This window comes from Zalophus californianus, chromosome 11 (assembly GCF_009762305.2).
Source record: "Zalophus californianus isolate mZalCal1 chromosome 11, mZalCal1.pri.v2, whole genome shotgun sequence".
NCBI lineage: Eukaryota > Metazoa > Chordata > Mammalia > Carnivora > Otariidae > Zalophus > Zalophus californianus.
The window spans coordinates 102,387,400-102,399,623 of record NC_045605.1 but is presented as its reverse complement, the minus strand read 5'-3'; the positions used below and the strand labels follow the sequence as shown (position 1 = coordinate 102,399,623).

General features: G+C 38.8%; 1 pseudogene; it reads right to left on the bottom strand.

Moving 5' to 3' along the window:
- Positions 1–6,750: 6,750 nt before the first annotated feature.
- On the bottom strand, positions 6,751–6,883 carry LOC113915659 (annotated as a pseudogene).
- Positions 6,884–12,224: the final 5,341 nt, after the last annotated feature.

Sequence of the window (12,224 nt, the reverse complement as noted above, 5' to 3'; positions counted from 1 at the left end):
TAATGTAGAGTTTTTAAAAATCATTTTATTTATAAATTCTCACATTCTTTTTATTAGGTTATGTTAATCACCATACATTACATCATTAGTTTTTGATGTAGTGTTCCATGATTCATTGTTTGCGTATAACACCCAGTGCTCCATTCAGTATAAATTCTCACATTTTACATTTCTCATTTCAACTTTACAATATATTCATTAGTATTTTCTTTTCTTGCTTTATAGACTTGTCTCTAGCATTTGTTTTTATTAGTATTGTTGAATATTATAAAACACTGACATTAAATGTTAGTATTTTACCATGCAATAGAAACATAGTTGTCTCTCCTTTGTACAGCCACAATCTTGTATTTATTTTATATGTGTTGATATTTTAAATGACAGCTTCCTCCCTCACTTATTATTTTTCTCCAATATTTCATTTACATTTTACATTTTTGATACACAGTATTTATTCCCATTTGTTCTGATAATCGTAACCTGAATTTCCTCTAAGGAACCACCATGCCCTTACTCCCAATTTATCCACAAAGGTGGAGCTGACTCTACCCTCAATTTCTCCTAGATCTGGGCAATGGCAGAATTACATCAACCCAACTAAAGTGGCTGGTTCTGTGGTAGCTTAGTGACTTAAGAAAAACCAATTATATGAACCCTCTTACACTGTTGGTGGGAATGCAAGTTGGTACAACCACTTTGGAAAACAGTGTGGAGGTTCCTCAAAAAGTTAAAAATAGAGCTACCCTATGACCCAGCAATTGCACTCCATGGTATTTATCCCAAAGACACAGATGTAGTGAAAAGAAGGGCGATATGCACCCCAATGTTCATAGCAGCAATGTCTGCAACAGCCAAACTGTGGAAAGAGCCAAGATTCCCTTCAACAGATCAATGGATAAAGAAGATGTGGTCCTTATATACAATGGAATATTACTCAGCCATCAGAAAGGATGAATACCCAACTTTTACATCAACTTGGATGGGACTGGAGGAGATTATGCTATGTGAAATAAGTCAAGCAGAGAAAGTCAATTATCATATGGTCTCACTTATTTGTGGAACATAGGAATAGCATGAGGGACATTAGGAGAAGGAAGGGAAAAATGAAGTGGGGGGGAATCGGAGGGAGAGATGAACCATGAGAGACTATGGACTCTGAGAAACAGACAGGGTTTTAGAGGGGAGGGGGTAGGGGGGATGGGTTAGCCTGGTGATGGGTATTAAGGAGGGCACGTACTGCATGGAGCACTGGGTGTTATACGAAAACAATGGATCGTGGATCACCACATCAAAAACTAATGATGTATTGTATGGTGATTAATGTAACCTAATAAAATTTTTTAAAAAAGATAAATGATACATTTCCAAGCAAAGCTAATCCCAGTATTTTTGCTTCACTGGCCAGGAAAGAGAATCTTCCTCTTTTCTCTTTCCTGTTGTGCTCAGAGCTGTGCAGATGTAAATCTAATGTTATTAGCTGTCATCATGCTACTGTATGAATCCTATCGGAGACAAATGCTTACAGAAGAGAGCAAAACTGAGAGATTCCAAGTGAAAGATGAGTACCTAACAATGTCATTTGAATCTCTTGAGTCAAAGTGTCCCTGGAACTGGGCCAACATCTGGAGTCAAGCCAATCCCTGAAGTTTTAGACATATAAAGGAATTAAAATAGATCTATTCAAGTAGTGCAGTAACTGGACAAAATCCTACTATGCTTTCCTCTTTAATTCACAATAAACGCCAAAGCTCTTACTAGGTCCCACAAGACCCTACATCACTTGATTCTTTGCTGTTTCTTGGATTTTAGAAAATACCTATACTCGTATTTGCTGAGATGTTGCTTTGGGTTTATATTAAATGGCCAGAGCATGTCTTCCTTTGGCAAGAATTTTTGCATCCATAAACCTTTCTATGTTCATATTTATATAAGCAATCTAAGTGTATTTTTACTTGTAAAAAGTTCATACAAATATTCCAGGCTATTAGAACAAGATATTATGATTCTAACTTTTAGAGAAGACTGCCTGCATTTCATATCATATCATTTTAAATTTTTCAGTAATGTATAGGTCTGTTTTTATTGATTGATTTTTCTCCTGGTTATTGGTTATTGTCTTTTTTCTGCTTCTTGGCATATATAATGATTTTTGATTGGATGCTAGATGTAGTCATTTTTATGTGGTTGATTGCTCAAATTTTCTCTTTTCATAATACTACACTTTATTTCTGACAGGCAGTTAGACTTGTAGACCAGTTTGATTCTTTTGAGGCTTTTTTTCCTAATCTGGACTTTTATTGTAACAAAACATTGTAATTTGGTAAAGTTCTAAAACTTATAAGGGAAAAGAAGTATGATTTGTGGTATTTTCCCTTTACCTTTCTTCTAATTAAAATACTAATACACTGCAAAAAACTAGAAAATCTAGGAATATGTGAGACAAAACCCACCAATAATCTTACCATTAAAGGTAAGCATTGTTAACTTGCTAATGTATTTACATATATACATATATGTACATAAATATTTAGAAATAGATTTGGGTTATGTGGCATTTCTAGGTCTACATTTTAATGTTTTTAAAAGCCTTTATAAGGAGGCTTTAGAGTCATTATTATGCTGGACTAGTTTAGATTTATCATTAAGGCTTAACTCTTCTGGAGGTCCTTATATCCTAAGTGTTCATGGAGACTCTGCACACCCACTTATAGGAACTTGAATGCTCCCAGCTCTGTGTGACTTCTGGTAATCATTTAGCTTGCAACTATCTGTTTAGTATTTGATTGGACATTTGGAATTTCAACTTATAAATGTCAGCTTAGTATTTAACAACAAATTCAAGGAGACTTTCTTGCAGACTTCAGGAACTCTTCTCTCTGCACAGCTACTTCCTTTCTGGTTCTACACACACTAATTCAATTTTAGCTGCTTCAGCTCCCTGAACCTCTGATTTCTATTTTTCAGTGTAGCAAGATCAGTAGGGTCCATCTCCCTGACCACGATCTAGAAAGTTTCTTCATCCAGAACCAGACCAGTTGTTATATTCACATTTGTTTCTGTTTTCTCCATGTTGTAAGCCCTGCAGTGACTACTGTCCAATGTCTGAAAGTAGTTGTTTAGAATTGCTTCTAGTTTTGTAATTGTACAGATTGGTCTACAGAGTAAGTCTGGTTCCATGATGACATGAAGAATTGATTTTTTCCTTCAACTTTAAAAGGATCCCAATAAACATATATGATTGTATTTTTTTTCCTTTTCCAATATTTAAAATTCATTTAAGGATATCTAAAGAGGTCATTTAATTAAGTTAATACTTGCCCAATCATTTAAAATCTTCAACCATAAATTTCAAGTATAACAATTTTCATATGCTCATTTTCTTAAGTCACCCTATTTAGACTCCATGAGAACCATCTCATAAAAGACCCTTGCACATTTCAATTATTTTATATGTAAGTTCTGATATTTTCCAATGCCTTTATACAGTAATACCTGGACAGTTTTGATCCATGTTCAAAGATTTTTGTTTTCACACAATACAAATAATGGTAACACAATGAGACAAAGCTATACAAATTTCAGGGAAGGTATTTAAATTTTTGAATTAATCAAAATATGTTCCTTGGTTTGATTTTTTAAATAGCTGTATGATAAGCACAGAAAAGACATATGAAATTCCTTTCTTCTGATTTCTTGGTGGATAGGGAAAATATGACTTCTAAATTTGAGATATGGTTTAAACTAAGCTGACAATGTGTTTGGCTTCCTTTTGGAAACTCTTCAATGTCAACAGTTTGTTTTTTACCGATTGACATTTGTTGGGGTTGCTGCAGCCCATGTGATTCCCAGGAACTTAGCTAATTCTGATTAACTTGGAGGGCTAAAACTTAGACCTTTTTTTTTTTTTTCATGTCCAGTAAGTACAGACATCAGGAAGAGGAAGTTCTGAAAGTCCCTATGTTTGCTCCCTGGATGTTCCCATTTTTATTGTTAATTTTAGCAAATTGTGGTATTTTCCCCCAATGAAAAGATCAGACAGCTTTTTCCAATTCTTCTCTATTAACACATACAGCTTCACCAGAATCACCCACCTCTTGAGTAGACTCCTTCAGCTCGGCCAAGTGGGCTAACTGTCAGGAGGAGGAGAGTCATGGGCTAGCTGGGGTCAGGCACCTCATGGTGCTTTGCAGCCCAGCTGTCATCCAGACTGTTTTCGTTTGCCTGGCTACCATACCAGAGTGCCTTGGGCCATATTGATTACCTTTGAAAACTGATTTTTTTTCCTTCAGTTGTTTTTTCTACTTAGTATTCCTTCCCTCCCAAATTTGATTAAAGATGACAGAGAGCAATGAAAAATTTTCCACTTTACCTCTAGCTCTGAAGCCATAGAATCTGTGTCCATAACAAGGTCCCCAAATGACCTAAGTTGCATATTACATATATACATACATACATATGTATGTGTATAATATATATGTAATGTATACATATATATAAATTTTAAGGATACAGTGTGTGTGTGTCTGAGTGAGTGTGTGTGTGTGTGGTGTGTGTGGTGTGTGTGTATTTTTTTCTTAAGTTATGAAGCCCTGGCAAGGTCTGGGTGTAAGATCAAAGTCCTTCTTTTTTTGTTGATAAAGACTGTCTTTACCAAATGAAAATTATATCTGGACTACAAAATTTAGTTATTTAGTACTTGGTTAAATTATCTCAATATCATTCTAATCAAATTTATTTTGTAACTAGGGATGAGCTTGATACAAATTTCCATATAAATCCATCATGTATATACAATCCAAATATTCACCTTTCAATTGGATACTATAGAAGTTTTATATGAAACTTGTTTTAGGGGCACCTGGCTGCCTCAGTTGGAAGAGCATGCAACTCTTGATCTTGGAATTGTGAGTTCGAGCCCCACGTGGGTTGTAGCAATCACTTAAATAAATTTAAAAACTGAAAAAGAATTGTTTAGTTGACCTAGTTGACCTTGTGAATGCAGGTTTCATATTTCAAGCATTTTTTTTTCTCTATCTGGAAGACATCTGGTCCAAAAAGAAAATCGATTCAAATATTACCTGCAAATATTATTTCTTGTCTGCAAATATTATTCTCCTTTATTCTTAATTAGATTGCCTAAATCAGTCTTGTTTAACCAGTTTGGATATTTGAAAGGACTCATCAGACTCCATAGGGTATTCTCACATAAGGCTTTTCTCTAAAGACAAAAGGTACGATGCAGCAAGAGAAAGTACCGGCAAGCACTGGAGGCATTCCACGGTACAGGCTCCTCATTGACCCAACCAAATGCATGAACCATGCTAGCCTTGGCTTGAACTGCCCAGATTTGTGCAAAAATCTCTCAATGTCTCATTAAGTAGTCAAGTCAGGCTTATGAAGCCAGTGAAGTTAGTTGCAAACTATTAGTAAAGAAGCTGATATAGGTAGTCACCAAGGCAGTTTGGGATTCTAAACAGCACACATAAATTCCAATGTTCTTGTCTCAACCAGGAGTCAAAATCCAGATATTCAGGCATCCCCAGGGATAAAGATAGAGCTTTTCCAGTACAGTTGCAAATTAACTCCATCTCTACAATATCTTTATTCAACAAATAATTATTGAGTATCCTATCTGCCAAGCATGTAGCAATGAACTAACCAGGCTGTCTGTGACCTCACAGAGCTGACGTCCTAGTTATTTCCAGAGTTACTCTTCAAAAGGCAGTTCTAACGTATTCAGTGCAGAATTTTCAGTTAAAAGTGACAATAAAAACCTGGCATCATCTCTAAACTTCATTTTCCCCTTATAATTAGCTTTGCTTTGCCATACTAAAAGCCCTCCAACACACAAACTCAAGAGAGATAATACATATTTAACTTAATTCCTGTTTTGGAGTGATATGACAGAGCAGCAATATGACACAATAATAGGAAGAGAAGGCTGTTAAACAGCAAAACACAACTGAATAATTTAAAAGATCAAATTGGCTTTATTGAACAAGTCATGAGTTGGACAGCACACATTCCAGCAAACAGAAAGGAGCTCCATCAAGCTGCAGGAAAAGAAAGGATTTTGAAGACAAAGAGGGGGCAGAAAAAGGAAATTATTAGCAAAGAATGCATTGTTTTAGACAAGGTCATCCTTCTAAGGGCGATGGAAGGGGTCTATCAGTAAATTTCCTAGTGCTGACCAGGAAATTCCGTGTTCATAGAGTTGCTGCTATTCTTTCTTCGATCTCCTGTTGAGTTCATAGGTGTTCTGGATGTTTTGATCCCTATCTAGCTGAATTCCTGGGACCAGACGAAATTTTGGTCTCCTACTCCTCCACAATTTTGTTCCTTCCCCAGGAATGAAAATTTAAATGCTGGTATAATTTTTTGTTCCTGCATAGACAGCCTGGAGAAAATGATTAATGCATAGACCAATTTATGTGTACATTACATATAGGTAAACCTCTTCATATGTAATCTATCTGCATGAGGTTGAGGAACACCTATTTTGAAAATTAACTTTCAATGGTCTTAACTCAAGTTAAGTGTTAGAGGTTCCATTCCTGGGGCGAGGGGGGCAGCATTGAAACTGCAGTTAGTTTTGTTGTTTTTTTTTTAAAGATTTTATTTATTTATTTATTTGACAGAGAGAGACACAGTGAGAGAAGGAACACAAGCAGGGGAGTGGGAGAGGGAGAAGCAGGCTTCCTGAGGAGCAGGGAGCCCGATGCGGGGCTCGATCCCAGGACTCCGGGATCATGACCTGAGCCAAAGGCAGACGCTTAACGACTGAGCCACCCAGGCGCCCCTGAAACTGCAGTTAGTTCTCAATTAGCAATAATCACGCCTTGGATAAACCTCATTGGCTATGATACTGCCACTGCGCAAAGCTGAAACTGCAGTTAGGTTTGTTAAGTCTTGGTTTGCTGACGTGGGGCCTTAACATAAGTGACTCTATTCAGGGCCTGTGGTTTCCTTTTTTTTAAGATTTTACTTATTTATTTGAGAGGAGAGAGAGTATGAGTGGGAGGAGGGGCAGAGGGACAAGCAAACTCCCTGCCAAGCATGGGGCCCGCCGTGGGGCTCCATGCGGATCTCGAAGTGGGGCTCGATCCCAGGACCCTGAGATCATTACCTGAGCCCAAGGTAGATGTTTAACCTAGTGAGCCACCCACGTGCCCCTGTGGTTTTCTTCTTTAACAGGGTAAACACAAAAGAGTACATGCTGTATGATTCTATTTATTGAGACACCAAAACCAAGACAAATGAATCACTGGTATTAGAAGTCAGTAGGGTGGTTACCCTTGGGGGGAAATGGCTGGAAGGGAGCTCAAGGGCTGTGTGCCTCTGGGTGCTGGCACTTTTCAAACTTTTGATCTAGGAGGGGGTAACAAGCTGTGTTCCCTTTGTGTTTCCCATTAAACTTTATATTAAGACTTACACACTTTTGATGTTCTTCCAACTAAACTATCAACATTAAATCCTTGTCACCAGCTCTGTTTTCTGGAAACTTGGGTTAAGACCATTGAAAGTTAATTTTCAAAATAGGTGTTCCTTATCCTCATGCAGATTACATATGAAGAGGTTTACCTATATGTAACGTACACATAAATTGGTCTATGCATTAATCATTTTCTCCAGGCTGTCTATGCAGGAACAAAAAATTACACCAGCATTTAAATTTTCATTCCTAGGGGAAAGAAACAAGATGGTGGAGGAGTAGGAGACCTAAATTTTGTCTGGTCCCAGGAATTCACCTGGATAGGGATCAAACCATTCAGAACACCTATGAACTCAATAGGAGATCGAAGAAAAGAATAGCAGCAACTCTCTGAACAGAAAAGCGACCACTTTCTGGAAGGTAGGACGTGCGGAGAAGTGAATCCAAGACGATATTCGGGAAAGAGACGGCAGGGGAGGGGGCCTCCGTTGGCCGCTTCTGGCAAGTGATAGAGCTGCGGAGCACAAAATCGGAACTTTTAGAAGTCTGTCCACTGAGGGACATTGGTCCAGTGGCTAAGCGGGGGGGAACCCTCAGGGTCACAGAAAGACCGGGGGTGCCTGAGTGCAGCAGAGCTCCCAGGTATCGGAGCGGGGAAGCCGGCTGCAGAGACGGAGCCGAGGCGCGGGCACTCGGCTCGGGGTTGCCATAAACTGATTGGTGACACAGTCAGGCCACTGCTCCTCCAGCAGGGACCCAAACAAGCGGCAGATCTGGGGAGACTCCCCTTCCTCCCCCAGGAGGAGCAGCACCACAGGGATCTGCTGGGTTTGGAGACTCCACACCGAGTCAGGTGCCAGAGATAGAAACGCTCGGTCACAGGCCAGGTGTGAGCACGGAGTGCGGCCGGAGACCGGAGAGACGGGAGTGACTGACTGCTTTTCTCTGGGGGGCACTGAGGAGCAGGCCCCGAGTTCTTGCCTCCTCTGGGGCGGAGATTGGGAGGCCGCCATTTTCACTGTCCTCCTCCAAAGCCGTACGGAAAGCTTGCAGGGAACAAAAGCTCCTGAGAGCAAACCCGAGCAGCTTGCTTAGCCCGGACTCACAAGGGCGGGGCAATTCCGCCTCCAGCAAAGACATTTGGGAACCACGACAACAGGCCCCTCCCCAGAAGATCAGCAAGAACAGCCAGCCAAGACCAAGTTTACCAATCAATGAGAATGGCAGAACGCCAGCGCAAGGGGACGCCTGGGTGGCTCAGTCTGTTAAGTGGCTGCCTTCAGCTTGGGTCATGATCCCAGGGCCCTGGAATCGAGTCCCACATAGGGCTCCTTGCTCAGCGGGAAGCCTGCTTCTCCTCTGCCTGCCTCTCCCTCTGCTTGTGCTCTCTCTCTCTCACTGTTTCAAAAAAAAAAAAAAAAAAAAAAGAACTCCAGGGTGCCTGGGTGGCTGTCATTAAGCGTCTGCCTTCGGCTCAGGTCATGATCCCAGGGTCCTGGGATCAAGCCCCACATCCGGTTCCCTGCTCCACAGGGAGCCTGCTTCTCCCTCCCCTTTGCCTCCCCACTGCTTGTGGTCTTTCTCGCTATCTCTGTCACTATCTGTCTCTCTCTATCAAATAAATAACTAAAATCTTTAAAAAAAATAAAAAGAACTCCAGCACTAGGGGAATACAGCACATAGAATTCATGGCGTTTTTCCCATGATGCTTTAGTCTTTCAAAGTTAATTTTTAAAAATTTTATTTTTTCTTTTTCTATTTTTTTAGTTGAATTTTTCTTCTTTCCTTTTCAACCATCTTAATTCCTTTTTTAAAATCCTTTTTAATTTTTCATTTTTACAGTCATATTCTATCTCTTCATTGTATTTAGCCTTATTTTTTATATATATGTAAGTTTTTCTTTCTTTAAAATTTTGAGATACAGTTTCTTCTAACAGACCAAAATGTATCCTAAATCTAGTGTATGACATTGTCATACTCTCCCACCTGATCACATTCTTTTTTTTAAAATTTTTTTCATTCTTTTTTCAACCAACTTCTTGGTTGGTCAATTGGAAATTGAAATAGGTCAATTCCTTTTTAAAAAATCTTTTTAAATTTTCATCTTCACAGTTATATTCCATCCCTTTGTCGTATTTACCCTTAGTTTTGTATATATATGTAAGTTTTTCTTTCTTTAAAATTTTGGGAGGCAATTTCTTCTAACAGACCAAAATACACCCAAAATCTAGTGTGTGGCTCTGTTCTATTCACCAGCCTGATCATATTCTTTTTTTTTTTTTCCTTTCTTTTCCCCCCAGTTTCGGGTCTCTTCTGATTTGTTTAGCGTATATCTTTCTGGGATCGTTTTTAACCTGTTAGCATTTTGTGCTCTCATTCATCTATTCTCCTCTGGACAAAATGAAAAGACAGAAAAACTCACCTCAAAAAAAGATCAAGAGGCAGTACTGATGGCCAGGGACCTAATCAATACAGATATTAGTAAAATGTCGGAACTAGAGTTCAGAATGACAATTATAAAGAAACTAGCTGGGCTTGGAAAAAAGCATAGGAGATACTAGAGAATCACTTTCTGGAGAAATAAAAGAACTAAAATCTAACCAAGTCAAAATCAAAAGGCTATTAATGAAGTGCAATAAAAAATGGAGGCTCTAACTGCTAGGATAAATGAGACAGAAGAGAGAATTAGTGATATAGATCAAATGATGGAGAAAAGAAGCTGAGAAAAAGAGATAAACAACTACTAGATCACATGGGGAGAATTCAAGAGATGAGTGATACCATAAAGCGAAACATTAGACTAATTGGGATCCCAGAAGAAGAAGAAAGAGAGAGAGGGTCAGAAGGTATATTGGAGCAAATTATAGCAGAGAACTTCCCTAATTTGGGGAAGCAAACAGGCATCAAAATCCAGGAGGCACAGGGAATCCCCTCAAGATCAGTAAAAATAGGTCAAAACCCTGACATCTAATAGTAAACCTCACAAATCTCAGAGACAAAGAGAAAATCCTGAAAGCATCTCGGGACAAGAGGTCTGTAACCTACAACAGTAGAAACATTAGATTGGCAGCAAACCTACCCACAGAGACCTGGCAGGCCAAAAAGGACTGGCATGATATATTCAGAGCACAAAATGAGAAAGATATGCAGCCAAGAATACTATATCCAGCTAAGCTGTCATTGAAAATAGAGATAAAAAGTTTCCAGGACAAACAAAAACTAAACGAACTTGCGAACACCAAACCAGCCCTACAAGAAATATTGAAAGGGGTCCTCTAAGCAAAGAGAGAGCCTAAAAGTAACATAGACCAGAAAGGAACAGAGACAATATACAGTAACAGTCACCTTACGGGCAATACAATGGCACTAAATTCATACCTTTCAATACCCCCCCGAATGTAAATGGGCTAAATGCCCCAATCAAAAGACACAGGGTATGAGATAGAGAAAAAAACAAGACCCATCAATATGCTGTCTGCAAGAGACTCATTTTAGACCCAAAGACACCTCCAGGTTTAAAGTGAGAGGATGGAAAACTATTTACCATGCACATGGACATCAAAAGAAAGCTGGAGTGGCAATCCTTATATCCGACAAATTAGATTTTAAACCAAAGACTATAATAAGAGATAAGGAAGGACACTACGTCCTACTTAAAGGGTCTATCCAACAAGAAGATCTAACAATTGTAAATGTCTATGCCCCTAACATGGAGCAGCCAATTATATACAAAATCAAAGAAACACATCAACAATAATTCAATAACAGTAGGGGACTTTAACATCCCCCTCACTAAAATGGACAGAGCATCTAAGCAAAATATCAACAGGGAAATAAAGGCTTTAAGTGACACACTGGACCAGATGAACTTCACAGATATATTCAGAACATTCCATCCCAAAGCAACAGAATACACATTCTTCTCGAGTGAACAGACATTTCTCCAAAGAAGACATCCAAATGGCCAACAGACAAATGAAAAAGTGTTCAACATCACTCGGCATGCAAATCAAAACCTCAATGAGTTACCACCTCACACCAGTCAGAATGGCTAAAATTAACAAGTCAGGAAATGACAGACGTTGGCGAGGATGTGGAGAAAGGGGAAACTTCCTACACTGTTGGTGGGAATGCAAGCTGGTGCAGCCACTCTGGAAAACAGTATGGAGTTTCCTCAAAAAGTTGAAAACAGAGCTACCCTACAACCCAGCAATTGCACTACTGGGTATTTACCCCAAAGATACAAATGTAGTGATCCAAATGGGTATGTACACCCCAATGTTTATAGCAGCAATGTCCACAATAGCCAAACTATGGAAAAAGCCTACATGTGCATCAACAGATGAATGGATAAAGAAGATGTGGTATATATATATATATATATAATATATATATATATATATAATGGAATATTATGCAGCCATCAAAAAATTAAATCTTGCCATTTGCAACAATGTGGATGGAACTGGAGGGTATTATGCTAAGTGAAATAAGTCAATCAGAGAAAGACAAGTATTATATGAGGAATTTGAGAAACAAGCCAGAGGATCATAGGGGGAGGGAGGGAAAAATGAAACAAGATGAAACCAGAGAAGGAAACAAACCATAAAAGACTGTTAATCTCAAGAAAAAAACTGAGGGTTGTTGGAGTGGAGGGGGATCTGGGTGATGGGCATTGGGGAGGTTAAGTACTATGGTGAGGGCTGTGAATTGTGTAAGACTGAGGAATCACAGACCTGTACCCCTGAAAGAAATAATACATTCTATGTTAATTTAAAAAATTTAAAAAAAA